A 16308-nucleotide genomic window follows, 5' to 3' on the forward strand; every position below is an offset into this window, starting at 1 on the left:
CACTAGCTTTCGGCCGATTACTCCTCGGCCGTGGTCAAGCGGTGACTGTCTTTTGGTTGCTGCTACCGTCCTGATACAGCCGCGCTGCCTTCCGTGACTCCGCTGATGCTCGCTCCAGAGCCGTGTAAGGTACTGTGCAATCACCCCGCCTGCTACAGTCTTCCGATGGCCGGGTCCCAAGCCATACTTAACTGCAGGCCGCCGCTATTATTGAGGGTGTTGTCACATAATTTTTTATTTTGATTGCTTCTTTTATTACGCTATCCCGTAGACTATTAATCCTTGTAATAACAAGTAGATAAAAAACCGAGGGCTAGTAGAAATCCTTGGGTAACAGAAGAAATATTGAATTTAATTGATGAAAGAAGAAAATATAGAAATGCAGTAGATGAAACAGGCAAAAAGGAATACAAACGTCTCAAAAATGAGATCGACAGGAAGTGAAAAATGGCTAAGTAGGGATGGCTAGAGGACAAATGTAAGGATGTAGAGGCTTATCTCATTAGGGATAAGATAGATACTGCCTACAGGAAAATTAAAGAGACCTTTGGAGAAAAGAAAACCACTTGTATATCAAGAGCTCAGATGGAAACCCAGTTCTAAGCAAAGAAGGGAAAGAAGAAAAGTGGAAGGAGTATATAGAGGGTCTATACAAGGGCGATGTACTTGAGGACAATATTATGGAAATGGGAGAGGATGTACATGAAATGGGAGATATAGAGGGTCTATACAAGGGCGATGTACTTGAGCACAATATTATGGAAATGGAATAGGATGTAGATGAAGATGAAATGGGAGATATGATACTGCGTGAAGAGTTTGACAGAGCACTGAAAGATCTGGGTCGAAACAAGGCTCCGGGAGTAGACAATATTCCATTAGAACTACTGAAAGCCTTGGCAGAGCCAGTCCTGACAAAACTCTGTCACCTGGGGAGCAAGATGTATGAGACAGGCGAAATACCCTCAGACTTCAAGAAGAATGTAATAATTCCAATCCCAAAGAAAGCAGGTATTGACAGATGTGAAAATTACCGAACTATCAGTTTAATAACTCACAGCTTCAAAATACTAACGCGAATTCTTTACAGACGAATGGGAAAATTGGTAGAAGCCGAACTCGGGGAAGATCAGTTTGAATTCCGTAGAAATATTGGAACACGTGAGGCAATGCTGACCCCAAAACTTATCTTAGAAGAAAGATTAAGGATAGGCAAACCTACGTTCCTAGCATTTGTGGACTTAGAGAAAGCTTTTGACAATGTTGACTGGAATACTCTCTTACAACTTATAAAGTTGGCAGGGGTAAAATACAGGGAGCGAAAAGCTATTTACAATTTGTACAGAAACTAGATGGCAGTTATAAGAGTCGAGGGGCACGAAAGGGAAGCAGTGGATGAGAAGAGAGTGAGACAGGGTTGTAGCCTCTCCCCGATGTTAATCAATCTGTATATTGAGCAATCAGTAAAGGAAACAAAAGAAAAATTCGGAGTAGGTATTAAAATCCATGGAGAAGAAATAAAAACTTTAAGGTTCGCAGATGACATTGTATTTATGCCAGAGACAGCAAAGGACTTGGAAGAGCAGTTGAACGGAATGGACAGTGTCTTGAAAGGAGGATATAAGATGAACATCAACAAAAGCAAAACGAGGATAATGGAATGTAGTCGAATTAAGTCGGGTGATGCTGAGGGAATTATATTAGAAAATGAGACACTTAAAGTAGTAAAGGAGTTTTGATATTTGGGGAGCAAAATAACTGATGATGGTCGAAGTAGAGAGGATATAAAATGTAGACTGGCAATGGCAAGGAAAGCGTTTCTGAAGAAGATAAATTTTTTAACATGGAGTATAGATTTAAGTGTCAGGAAGTCGTTTCTGAAAGTATTTGTATGGAGTGTAGCCATGTATGGAAGTGAAACATGGATGATAAATAATTTGGACAAGAAGAGAATAGAAGCTTTAGAAATGTGTTGCTACAGAAGAATGCTGAAGATTAGATGGGTAGATTACATAACTAATGAGGAGGTATTGAATAGAATTGGGGAGAAGAGGAGTTTGTGGCACAACTTGACTAGAAGAAGGGATCGGTTGGTAGGACATCAAGGGATCACCAATATATTATTGGAGGGCAGAGTGGAGGGTAAAAATCGTAGAGGGAGACCAAGAGATGAATTCACTAAGCAGATTCAGAAGGATGTAGGTTGCAGTGATTACTCAGAGATGAAGAAGCTTGCACGGGATAGAGTAGCGTGGAGAGTTGCATCAAACCAGTCTCAGGACTGAAGACCACAACAACAACAACAACAATAACAGATGTCTCGTCGAATGCAATACGATGTCCGTTTTTAGAGCATGCTCTGCTACCGCTGATTTCTCAGGGTGAAGGTGAAAACATCTCTCATGTCCTACATAGCGCTGTTCAATAGTACACGCAGTCTGTCTGACATAAAACTGTCCACACGCATAAGGTATTGTATGTGGTCCTGGATTTCTAAGGCCTTCATCGTCTTTCACACGTCTCACAACTTAAAGAATTTTGTCCTGGATAACTCTTGGACCACATCAACAACGTTCATGACAACATCAAATTCACGATGAAGGTAGAGATAGATGGTTTCTTGCCGTTCCTTCGCGTCCTCGTCTACCGTAAAGCAAATGGGAGTCTCAGCCACGATGTTTACCAGAAATCCACCTACTCGTACCGGTATCTGCACTCTAAGAGCGTCGCAGAAATATGGTGTTCAGAGGATCTCGATGCATCGAGCGAAGACAGTGTCAGACGCTGAAAACCGATCCTCTTACGGAAAGTATTCAAGGAAAACGGCTATAACAACGGCCAGATTTCGCAATCAAACTTTCCCAAAACATATAAGCAGAAAGACCCCGAGCTGGACTCGAAGAAGCTTGCGTGTCTGCCGTTCTGTAACTCAGTTACGGGAAAGATTAGACGGCTCCTAAAGAGGCATAAAATCGATTCGATTTTCAGGGCTCCAGAAGAAATTTGCCAACTCATGAGGCCTGTGAGAGACGATGAAGACCTTTGGACGCCACATGTATATAAAATATCGTGTGGATATGGACAGTTTTATGGCGAACATACGGTGAGTACTACTAAACAGCGCTGTGTAGAATACGAGACATGTTTCCGCCTTCAGGTCCTGAGAAATTAGCGATAGCAGAGCATAGTCTAGAAAACTAACATCCCACTGCATTCGACGAGCCGTCTGTTATTACACGGACTAACAGCGTAATAAAAGAAGAATCGAGATCAAAATTTGTGTTAACACCCTCAATAAAGAAGGCGGTCTACAGCTAAGCACGGCTTGGAACGCGGCCATCGGAAGATGGAAGCGGGCTCAGCGGTTGAGCAAAGAAAACATTATCGTATATGGCGCTAAAGCGAGCACAAGTAACGTCACAGTAGACAGTGCGGCTATACAGAGTGATTTCTTCCACCGTGTACAAACTCTTGAAACTGATAAATGAGAGGATACGGAACAAAATAGGTTTAATTACCTTATGTCCTGGCCGGCCGCTGTGGCCGAGCAGTTCTAGGCGATTCAGTCCGGAACCGTGCTGCTGCTACGGTCGCAGTTTCGAATCCTGCCTCGGGCATGGATGTGTGTGATGTCGTTAAGTTAGGTTTACGTAGTTCTCAGTCTTGGGGCTGATGACCTCAGATGTTCAAGTCCTATAGTGCTTAGAGCCCTTTGAACTCATGCCCGGTAATGCATGGTTTCCATACTAGAGACCATTTGTTCAATCATACATTGTTACAGCGACTGTGATCTAGTACGCGCTGTGCCATGCAGCGATAGTACGTGTTGAAAATTGTTTCCATGTGTCTCAACGCCTGGGTGTACGCGCCGTAGCATGTTCTATCTTACACGTTCACATCGGCCAGGTTGCACCCGAACAGTGTCAAAGGCAGCATGAATACGCTGCTCCAGTGTCTCCACATATGGAATGGGCTGTGCATACACGATACTTTTGAGATGGCCTCACAACCAGAAATCGCTCGGTTTGACTTCCGGTGAACGAGCAGGCCACGTAACTGGACCCCGTTGTCCGATCCATCGACCAGGGAAGACACGATTGAGATGCGTCCAGATGTTAACGGCGAAGTGGGCTGGAGCACCATCTTTTAGCAGCCACATAACCCTTCAAATCATCAATGGCACTTCTTCCAGCAGGGGAGGCAAAGTCATCCGCAAGAAATGCCAATAGTTCCGGCCTGTTAGACGATGTGGAAGGAAGACAGGTCCCAAAATACGGTCGCCAATTATCCCGGCCCGCACATTTTGGCTCACCGATGCTGATGATTCGCTGTCACCGTACCACGGGGGATTCTGGATACCATCCCACAGATGACTATTATGAAATCTGAAGATATCACGGCGCGTAAAAGTGGCCTCATCTGTGAACAGTATGGATAACACAAATCCCGGAATCGTGGTTGCCTGGTGAAGAAACCAGTGAGAAAACTGCTCCCGATGTGGAAAGTCTGTCGCTAGTAAGACCTGCACACGCTGCAAGTGATAAGAGTAGCAATAGTTGTCATGGAGACTATTCCACGCGGTCGTCTGGCTTACCCTGTAATGGCGGGCCAACTGCCTGGTACTGACCATTTTCCTCTGCTGTCCGGACGTTTCGATTACGTCCATCATGATTCCTGCTTCCTGGAACGACCCTGTCTCAGACAAACGGCGAAAAATTGTTGCAAACATTGAATGCTGTGGTTGTTGTCGGCGGGGACAGGTCTCCTGATACAACCTTGCTACCCGCTGCCCGTTGCCATTTGCCCTTCCAAAAGTAAACACCGTGTCGGCAAGCAGTCGATTAGGATACGGAACCACTGTGTACATCGCTGTATTACATCCACTTCAAGGTGAGTCATCAAGAGAAGTGAATCGGACACAACATTACCAATTACTATGGCAGGTTGGCAAGCGAGGGCGCTAGGGGTATGCCATATGAGGAACAGTACCACCCTGTAGAAGGAAACCGTGCTTACTGTAAGTGTGGCTGCATGGTACAGCGCGTAGTAGGCCGCAGTATATATAACAGAGTATGATTGACTAAATGGTTTCTAGGATGGAAACAATGAATTTTCGGACATAATTTCATTAGACCTTTTTTATTCCATCGATCAGCTCCTAGAGTTTGTACACGGTGGAAAAAATTATTCGGCATGATGACAGTAGCAGCAACCAAGTGATAGTCACCACTTGACAATGGCTGAGGAGCACTCGAATGAAAGCAAGTGGACTTTAAACCACCTGACGCGGCTGGGAGCTCGACAGAATTTTATCAGTAAATATCACCATGAATTCGTAAATTCCTGTTAGGTTTGTAACCGATTGTAACTGATATTAGGAATCACTCCTCTCCTGTAGCTCTCTATTTGTATCTTTTTACAAACCATTGTTCTTGTTACATGGTGGCGAGTGGTACACCATTCCCTGTAAACCACTTAACAGTCCACGTTAATACGTAAACGAATCGGTCAATTTCTTTCACGACGTCGTTATGGCCACGTATAAACACTATATACCCTCTCTCCCATTTCGTCACGTCTCTGCGTCAACCCACCTGACGATGCTGATCCCATACTAGAGGCTGCACATAGATAGCATACCATTGCCGCAATGGAGGGTCGCACGAACGCCTGTAACTAGTTCATCGCCGTTTACAGCGCTCCATAAAAACCAGTGTGTTCCTTTCTGTTGATCACTAGTATTTTTTTTGGTGAGCATATCATCTCTCTTTCTGGAATATAGCACGTTTTAATCGGCTTGGCCGGCCGGAGTGGCCGAGCGGTTCTAGACGCTACAGTCTGAAACCACGCGACCGCTACGGTCGCAGGTTCGAATCCTGCCTCGGGCATGGATATGTCTGATGTCCTTAGGTTAGTTAGGTTTAAGTAGTCCTAAGTTATAGAGGACTGATGACCTCAGAAGTTAAGTCCCATAGTGCTCAGAGTCATTTGAACCATTTTTAATCGGCTTGTAGCAATTAGCCTGGTATCTAGATCAGTGAATACTGTTGTTGTTGTTGTGGTCTTCAGTCCTGAGACTGGTTTGATGCAGCTCTCCATGCTACTCTATCCTGTGCAAGCTTCTTTATCTCCCAGTACCTACTGCAACCTACATCCTTCTGAATCTGCTTAGTGTATTCATCTCTTGGTCTCCCTCTACGATTTTTACCCTCCACGCTGCCCTCCAATACCAAATTGGTGATCCCTTGATGCCTCAGAACATGTCCTACCAACCGATCCCTTCTTCTAGTCAAGTTGTGCCACAAACTTCTCTTCTCCCTAATCCTATTCAATACTTCCTCATTAGTTATGTGATCTACCCATCTAATCTTGAGCATTCTTCTGTAGCACCACATTTCAAAAGCTTCTGTTCTCTTCTTGTTCAAACTATTTATCGTCCATGTTTCACTTCCATACATGGCTACACTCCATACAAATACTTTCAGAAATAACTTCCTGACACTTAAATCTATACTCGATGTTAACAAATTTCTCGTCTTCAGAAACGCTTTCCTTGCCATTGCCAGTCTACATTTTATATCCTCTCTACTTCGACCATCATCAGTTATTTTGCTCCCCAAATAGCAAAACTCTTTTAGTACTTTAAGTGTCTGATTTCCTAATCTAATTCCCTCAGCATCACTCGACTTAATTCGACTACTAATGCCATACAAATGGTTCAAATGGGTTTAAGCACTATGGGACTTAACACCTGAGGTTATCAGTTCCCTAGAACTTAGAACTACTTAAACCCAACTAACCTAAGGACATCGCGCACATCCATGCCCGAGGCAGGATTCGAACTTGCAACCGTAGCGGTCGCGGCCGGTTAATGCCATACAAATTAGCTATGCTAAATATTAAAATACCACTGTGCATGTTATTGAATCAAAGTTGCAAACATCAGATTCTGGTACCAAAGCCGGTACAGGGATATTAAAACTTGTTGGTGTAATACAATTGGTCGAGTTCGAGTCTCGAAACGAAAACGTAAGAGAATATTTGATTTTGTTATACAAAGAGTGTGCTAGAAGTCAATGGGAAAGTTCTGTGAACAAACACGGCACACGTTGGCTATCAGGATCATTACTGTATGCTATGTTCGTTTTGTTTGCAGATGATACGAACATTGCAATAACTATCAAATTGAGAATAGTTATAGAAAGATCAATAATGGTTCCAAACAAACATTTGTCTCCAAACTGCCGGCCAGGGTGGCCGAGCGGTTGTAGACGCAACAGTCTGGAACCGCGCGACCGATACGGTCGCAGGTTCGAATTCTGCCTCGGGCGTGGGTGTGCGTGATGTCCTTAGGTTAGGTAGGTCTAAGTAGTTCTAAGTTCTAGGGGACTGATGATCTTAGAAGTTAAGTCCCATAGTACTCAGGGCCATTTGAACCATTTTGTCTCCAAACTGTTTTTAAAAAAAGGCAGTACATGCAGTCAGAACCTGTAATAGTTTTCTCCCAGTATATGCTTATAACATTACGAGAAGCAGATAGAAGTGATTGACCATGTTAAATTCTTGCGACTGCACCTTGACAACAAATTCGACTGGAATGAGCATTCCGCGGAACTGTTGACGCGGCGAAAAAAATCATTATTTGCAATGTGAATTGCAACATGTCAAGTGGTTTACGACAACAAATAAGTGAATTGAAAATAGTCCTCAAATGAAACCAGTTTTTTGCCACCCTACCACCGGAATTCAAGCACCCAACCATACATTAATTTAGTGGCTCGACTGCTAACCTCGGGGTTTGGTTGTGCACTATTGTGTTGTGCCCTAATGAGACCTTTTAAATCATGAAAGCCTAGCCAAGGCACAGTCAATCATCAAATTGAAAAGCACAAACAAATGTGAAAAAGATATATCCTGACATCAGTATTAAGATTCACTCTCAGTTTTATTTGTCACAAGAAAACAAGTAATATCGAATTGTGGCTGTACAAAGGCTAATATTATTGATAGTGGAACAAATTCAATTTGGAATAACAGTCCTATCAGAGCAAGTATTGCCTGCACAAGCAGTGTTTAACTCGTGCCAATGGCACTGTGCAATGCACCAGACCGTTAACGTGAACAAATTCCCCATATCGAATCAGTTCAACCTAGTCTGTTTGAATAACTAATTCACCAATGCAATTCACACTAACAAATGTCTATGTTAGCACACATAAAATCATATTCTTAAAGTTGCAGACTGTTGCACTAACATGACTAACTCCATCGAACCGTACACCACGCTGTTACTTAACACATATGCGGCTCACTTACGAACTGTAAAAGACCATTAAACCTATTACGCTTGCTCTTCCCTAAACTCTGTCACGTGGTGGACTACCTTGGTCAAAAGAGCATCTGCATGCCTGGCCATTATCTTATGTTAGACATAATAAGTCCCGGTAGCTGAGCTGAGCGTGTTCGGTCAGAAGATTAGCTGCCCTCTCTAATAAAAAAAACTGAGTTAATGGATCAACAATGAACTGGAACAAGCGTGATGGGACGTCCGCCCCGAACAAATAGAACGAACAATACCGAACAAAACGAGATAAAAAAAAGTGGTTAGCGCAAAGGAATTTCATGCCAAGGCGCCCAGGTTCGATTCCCGTCTGGGTCGGAGATTTTCTCCGCTCAGGGACTGGGTGTTGTGTTGTCCTAATCATCATCATCATGTCAACCCTATCGACACGCAAGTCGCCGAAGTGGCGTCAACTCAAAAGACTTGCACCAGGTGAACGGTCTACCGGAGGCCCTAGCCACACGACATTTGATTTCATCTTACACATAAGTTCTTACAAGTTTTAAATATTCCTAATATATAAATTATACATGTTTCATCAATTACACTTGAATATCATTTCATAATATTCAAATACTTCCATACAATTAACTTCACATTATCTTGTATGCATCGCATGAACTATTCAAATAACTTCTATACAAACGTTAATTCGCAAATTTTTATTAGATACACATAAACAATTAAAAACAGTAATGCAAATCATTGATGCAGAGGCTGACCTTCTGGTGCAACTGTGAACTCTTTTTTTTTTTTTTTTTTTTTTTTTGTCTGGGCGCTGATGACCACGCTGTTTAGCGCCCGTAAACCTCACACACACACACACACACAAACACACTTTTTTTTGCCTCTCAATAATAATAATGCGTTATTTTATTTATAACGAATATTGGTCTGTTTACCGGTATACAAAAAAAAAAAAAAAATGTCTCTGAGCGCTATGGGACTTAACTTCTGAGATCATCAGTCCCCTAGAACTTAAATGGTTCAAATGGCTCTGAGCACTATGGGACTCAACTGCTGTGGTCATAAGTCCCCTAGAACTTAGAACTACTTAAACATAACTAACCTAATGACATCACACACATCCATGCCCGATGCAGGATTCAAACCTGCGACCGTAGCGGTCACGTGGTTGCAGACTGTAGCGCCTAGAACCGCATGGCCACCCCGGCCGGCTATCGGTATATCAAATGTGCTCATTTTATACCCGATTTTAGTTCCTATTCAACGGTGTATCATATGCATATTTAATATATACGTATTACTTAGTAAGAATAATTTTACATATAAGCGTGAAAGCTTTCATAATATTTGTTCTAAAAATACGTCACTTATTTTACTGAACTCGTCTCTTTATTGTGGTTTCCATGCTATTATCAGATTTTCTACAGCTTGTCTGGAAGAAATTTTAGTGTTTATCATGAATATATGAAGCTTTTTTTGTCACAGTCGTAATCTCGCCATGCTTCATAGCATCGATAACCACGCAGTGGCTCAATATTGGCCATTGCCCCGCGCGGACATACAGGCGGCTTCCACTTACTGCCTCGCCAGGTACCTACACACTTACTGGCTCGCTACACCGCAACTCACCAGCCACATCTCGCTCAGCAAACTTCCCGTTCCTTGACAAACTTATGTATGAGACATGTCATCAGATGTAGGAGATATCAAAACCAAAATGCTTGCATACTTCATTTACTTTCATTCCGTAATGACATGTTGTTGTTGTTGTTGTTGTGGTCTTCAGTCCTGAGACTGGTTTGATGCAGCTCTCCATGCTACCCTATCCTGTGCAAGCTTTTTCATCTCCCAGTACCTACTGCAACCTACATCCTTCTGAATCTGCTTAGTGTATTCATCTCTTGGTCTCCCTCTACGATTTTTACCCTCCACGCTGCCCTCCAATACTAAATTGGTGATCCCTTGATGCCTCAGAACATGTCCTACCAACCGATCCCTTCTTCTGGTCAAGTTGTGCCACAAACTTCTCTTCTCCCCAATCCTATTCAATACTTCCTCATTAGTTATGTGATCTACCCATCTAATCTTCAGCATTCTTCTGTAGCACCACATTTCGAAAGCTTCTATTCTCTTCTTGTCCAAACTATTTACCGTCCATGTTTCACTTCCATACATGGCTACACTCCATACGAATACTTTCAGAAATGACTTCCTGACACTTAATTAATACTGGATGTTAACAAATTTCTCTTCTTCAGAAACGCTTTCCTTGCCATTGCCAGCCTACATTTTATATCCTCTCTACTTCGACCATCATCAGTTATTTTGCTCCCCAAATAGCAAAACTCCTTTACTACTTTAAGTGCCTCATTTCCTAATCTAATTCCCTCAGCATCACCCGACTTAATTAGACTACATTCCATTATCCTTGTTTTGCTTTTGTTGATGTTCATCTTATATCCTCCTTTCAAGACACTGTCCATTCCATTCAACTGCTCTTCCAAGTCCTTTGCTGTCTCTGACAGAATTACAATGTCATCGGCGAACCTCAAAGTTTTTATTTCTTCTCCATGAATTTTAATACCTACCCCGAATTTTTCTTTTGTTTCCTTTACTGCTTGCTCAATATACAGATTGAACAACATCGGGGAGAGGCTACAACCCTGTCTTACTCCCTTCCCAACCACTGCTTCCCTTTCATGTCCCTCGACTCTTATAACTGCCATCTGGTTTCTGTACAAATTGTAAATAGCCTTTCGCTCCCTGTATTTTACCCCTGCCACCTTTAGAATTTGAAAGAGAGTATTCCAGTCAACATTGTCAAAAGCTTTCTCTAAGTCTACAAATGCTAGAAACGTAGGTTTGCCTTTCCTTAATCTTTCTTCTAAGATAAGTCGTAAGGTCAGTATTGCCTCACGTGTTCCAGTGTTTCTACGGAATCCAAACTGATCTTCCCCGAGGTTGGCTTCTACTAGTTTTTCCATTCGTCTGTAAAGAATTCGTGTTCGTATTTTGCAGCTGTGACTTATTAAGCTGATAGTTCGGTAATTTTCACATCTGTCAACACCTGCTTTCTTCGGGATTGGAATTATTATATTCTTCTTGAAGTCTGAGGGTATTTCGCCTGTTTCATACATCTTGCTCACCAGATGGTAGAGTTTTGTCAGGACTGGCTCTCCCACGGCCGTCAGTAGTTCCAATGGAATATTGTCTACTCCGGGGGCCTTGTTTCGACTCAGGTCTTTCAGTGCTCTGTGAAACTCTTCACGCAGTATCGTATCTCCCATTTCATCTTCATCTACATCCTCTTCCATTTCCATAATATTGTCCTCAAGTACATCGCCCTTGTATAGACCCTCTATATACTCCTTCCACCTTTCTGCTTTCCCTTCTTTGCTTAGAACTGGGTTTCCATCTGAGCTCTTGATATTCATACAAGTCGTTCTCTGATCTCCAAAGGTCTCTTTAATTTTCCTGTAGGCGGTATCTATCTTACCCCTAGTGAGATAGGCCTCTACATCCTTACATTTGTCCTCTAGCCATCCCTGCTTAGCCATTTTGCACTTCCTGTCGATCTCATTTTTGAGACGTTTGTATTCTTTTTTGCCTGTTTCACTTACTGCATTTTTATATTTTCTCCTTTCATCAATTAAATTCAATATTTCTTCTGTTACCCAAGGATTTCTACTAGCCCTCGCCTTTTTACCTACTTGATCCTCTGCTACCTTCACTACTTCATCCCTCAAAGCTACCCATTCTTCTTCTACTGTATTTATTTCCCCCATTCCTGTCAATTGCTCCCTTATGCTCTCCCTGAATCTCTGTACAACCTCTGGTTCTTTCAGTTTATCCAGGTCCCATCTCCTTAAATTCCCACCTTTTTGCAGTTTCTTCAGTTTTAATCTACAGGTCATAACCAATAGATTGTGGTCAGAGTCCACATCTGCCCCTGGAAATGTCTTACAATTTAAAACCTGGTTCCTAAATCTCTGTCTTACCATTATATAATCTATCTGATACCTTTTAGTATCTCCAGGGTTCTTCCATGTATACAACCTTCTTTCATGATTCTTAAACCAAGTGTTAGTTATGATTAAGTTATGCTCTGTGCAAAATTCTACCAGGCGGCTTCCTCTTTCATTTCTGTCCCCCAATCCATATTCACCTACTATGTTTCCTTCTCTCCCTTTTCCTACACTCGAATTCCAGTCACCCATGACTATTAAATTTTCGTCTCCCTTCACAATCTGAATAATTTCTTTTATTTCATCATACATTCCTTCAATTTCTTCGTCATCTGCAGAGCTAGTTGGCATATAAACTTGTACTACTGTAGTAGGTGTGGGCTTCGTATCTATCTTGGCCACAATAATGCGTTCACTATGCTGTTTGTAGTAGCTTACCCGCATTCCTATTTTCCTATTCATTATTAAACCTACTCCTGCATTACCCCTATTTGATTTTGTGTTTATAACCCTGTAGTCACCTGACCAGAAGTCTTGTTCCTCCTGCCACCGAACTTCACTAATTCCCACTATATCTAACTTCAACCTATCCATTTCCCTTTTTAAATTTTCTAACCTACCTGCCCGATTAAGGGATCTGACATTCCACGCTCCGATCCGTAGAACGCCAGTTTTCTTTCTCCTGATAACGACATCCTCTTGAGTAGTCCCCGCCCGGAGATCCGAATGGGGGACTATTTTACCTCCGGAATATTTTACCCAAGAGGACGCCATCATCATGTAATCATACAGTAAAGCTGCATGCCCTCGGGAAAAATTACGGCTGTAGTTTCCCCTTGCTTTCAGCCGTTCGCAGTACCAGCACAGCAAGGCCGTTTTGGTTATTGTTACAAGGCCAGATCAGTCAATCATCCAGACTGTTGCCCTTGCAACTACTGAAAAGGCTGCTGCCCCTCTTCAGGAACCACACGTTTGTCTGGCCTCTCAACAGATACCCCTCCGTTGTGGTTGCACCTACGGTACGGCTATCTGTATCGCTGAGGCACGCAAGCCTCCCCACCAACGGCTAGGTCCATGGTTCATGGGAGGCCGTAATGACATACGGGATTATTTTAGGGCCGGCCGAAGTGGCCGTGCGGTTAAAGGCGCTGCAGTCTGGAACCGCAAGACCGCTACGGTCGCAGGTTCGAATCCTGCCTCGGGCATGGATGTTTGTGATGTCCTTAGGTTAGTTAGGTTTAACTAGTTCTAAGTTCTAGGGGACTAATGACCTCAGCAGTTGAGTCCCATAGTGCTCAGAGCCATTTGAACCATTTTTTAAAATTATTTTAGGGGATACCTCATCGAGCCGATCGTGTTATACGAATTATTTCTGGTGTGAACACGAGGAAGTCCTACAAAGGTCTCTTCAAGAAACTGGGGACACTATCTACTACTTCCCAATATATTTATCTGCCAACTAAACATGTCATAAATAATACTTCTCTTTTTCAGTACATGTAATGAATTCTAGAAATAAGAATAACGTCCACGAAGATTTAAAGTCAGTTACTTTGGTCCAGAAAGATATTTCATTTTAAGAGAAGCCTAAAGGATGTGTTGGTGGCCAACTTCTACTCCACTTATGGATTTTTGTAGAACCGACAGATGTTTATATGTTATTAATAATATCTAATAATTTGAATATTACTTTAAATCCGAGACGCGCGTGGTAGCCGCGCAGTCTCAGGCGCCTTGTCACGGTCCGCGCGGCTCCCCCCGTCGGAGGTTCGAATCCTCCTCCCTCGGGCATGGGTTGTGTGTTGTCCCTAGCATAAGTTAGTTTAAATACGGTAAGTAGATTACGATTAAGTAGTGAGTGCGTATGCTTGGGGCCCGATGACCTCAGCAGTTTGGTCCCATAAGACCTTACCATAAATTTCCAAACTTTTTAAATCTGACGTCTGTTCACATTCAGTGAGGTAACGTGATCAATATTATTATGTGCTGTAAACTGATTTTCTCTGTGATGACGCATGGTTACGATAGCGTAAGATTTATGATAGGCATCTCACTGTATCATTGATTTGCGTGTTTTGTGTCAAGTGTGTTATTACCTTTTAAATGAAAGCATGTTAAGACTTTTCGTACTTATTCCACATCCATGAAGACCATTTCACTTGAGATCTGTGGAAGGGACATAAGCATAACTTTTTTTCTTTGTAAATTTGTATTGTGTATTTTTATGACATCGGATACATGCAGCAAAAACTACGGCTAATCTAATGTAATATACTATGCATTATTGCGTAGGTATTTTCAGTCAATATGCTTACAATGACAACTGGGTTACCAATTGGAAAGGAGTCTTTCGAGACCACGGGTTCCTCAGCTCCAAAAGTCTGCCAGCAGACTTGACGCTCCTGTACAAAAGATGAGTCAGCCAGCTCTAGCTTGGCATATTCTGTGGCTCTAATACAAAATGTCTTATTTGCATAATTAATTGCCTGCTGCTTTTTAAAGAAACTGATAAATGTAACTGTAGGAGAAAAGCTGTTTTAAGTTTTGAGTAGAGCTTTAGAACGTAGTATGCAGAGGGGTTAGTCTCGTCAGAAAAATGGTTCAGATGGCTCTGAGCACTATGGGACTTAACTTCTGAGGTCATCACTCCCCTAGAACTTAGAACTACTTAAACCTAACTAACCTAAGGACATCACACACATCCATGCCCGAGGCAGGATTCGAACCCGCGACGTAGCGGTCGCGCGTTTCCAGACTGTAGCGCCTAGAACCGTTCGGCCACCTCGGCCGGCTTAGTCTCTTCCATTGACTGACTGGGAGTAGAGTTCTTAAGCGAAAGGCAGACACAGAATCAGGTTCATCTGAAGCAAAAAGCCCGCATCTCGTGGTCGTGCGGTAGTGTTCTCGCTTCCCACGCCCGGGTTCCCGGGTTCGATTCCCGGCGGGGTCAGGGATTTTCTCTGCCTCGTGATGGCTGGGTGTTGTGTGCTGTCCTTAGGTTAGTTAGGTTTAAGTAGTTCTAAGTTCGAGGGGACTTATGACCACAGCAGTTGAGTCCCATAGTGCTCAGAGCCATTTGAACCATTTTTTGAAGCAAAAGAAAGACTTCGATATTTGGTGGAACTCAGAGAAAGTATTGTGCAGAGTCGAAGCAAACCGCAAACAAAACGAATTTATAGACTCCTCTTGTGTAGTTTTCGAATGTTTTTGATACAAAGAAGAGTTATAAGTCATTCAGTGCCACTACGTTTGGAACAGGCTGATTCAAGCAGTTCCGGACTGTTACGGTAATGCACAGAGATTTTAGACCACAATCGTGGAAATAAGGCTTTTTTTTAAACAAAGCTTATAGATCAAATATTCAAACAGTAGGAGGATTTTACTGCTAACGTTGTATATCTTGTGGAAGGATCACAAGAATAAAGTGAGAGAGCACTACAGACATCCTGTTTTTTTCTTGCGATCGTTTGCTACTGGACGATTCGTTCGCCGCCTTCTCTCAAACTAATGCTCCGTATTTTATGATTCCAGTATCGACAACGTACTATCCTTCCTTCCCTTTTTCCGTCGTAAACACGTTTTTCCTATCTTTTCCTGTTTGAAGAAAGACTGCAAAATGTGCTCTTCCTTTTTCTGTCGGCAGTTATACTGTTGACAGAAAGGGGCCGCACATTCCCTCCTGTAGCACGTTCGACACTCGGTTCGGGCGAAGGGCCACCATTTGTAACACGAGGCGGGAGTAATTTTGGGCGCGCTGGTACAGACAACCACATCGTTCTGCAGCAGACAAATGGAGCGGCCGAGGTGTCCCGCGCCGCCGAGAACTGCGGGGTTCGGGGAGGCGCTGTGTTTGTCCGCCAGGAATGCGACTCTCGGGCACGATCCACAAATATATCTCTCAAGGAGCCTACATCGACCGCGCTGCTCCCGCCGCTGCTGTTTCGCTGTCGGACCGCCTGCGCCGTCATACATCGCGCGCATGCGCCCCTTCCTGACGGGACGAACGGCCAACGACTGCGAAATTTTCCTCATATT

This window comes from Schistocerca serialis, chromosome 3 (genome assembly GCF_023864345.2).
Source record: "Schistocerca serialis cubense isolate TAMUIC-IGC-003099 chromosome 3, iqSchSeri2.2, whole genome shotgun sequence".
NCBI classification, from domain to species: domain Eukaryota; kingdom Metazoa; phylum Arthropoda; class Insecta; order Orthoptera; family Acrididae; genus Schistocerca; species Schistocerca serialis.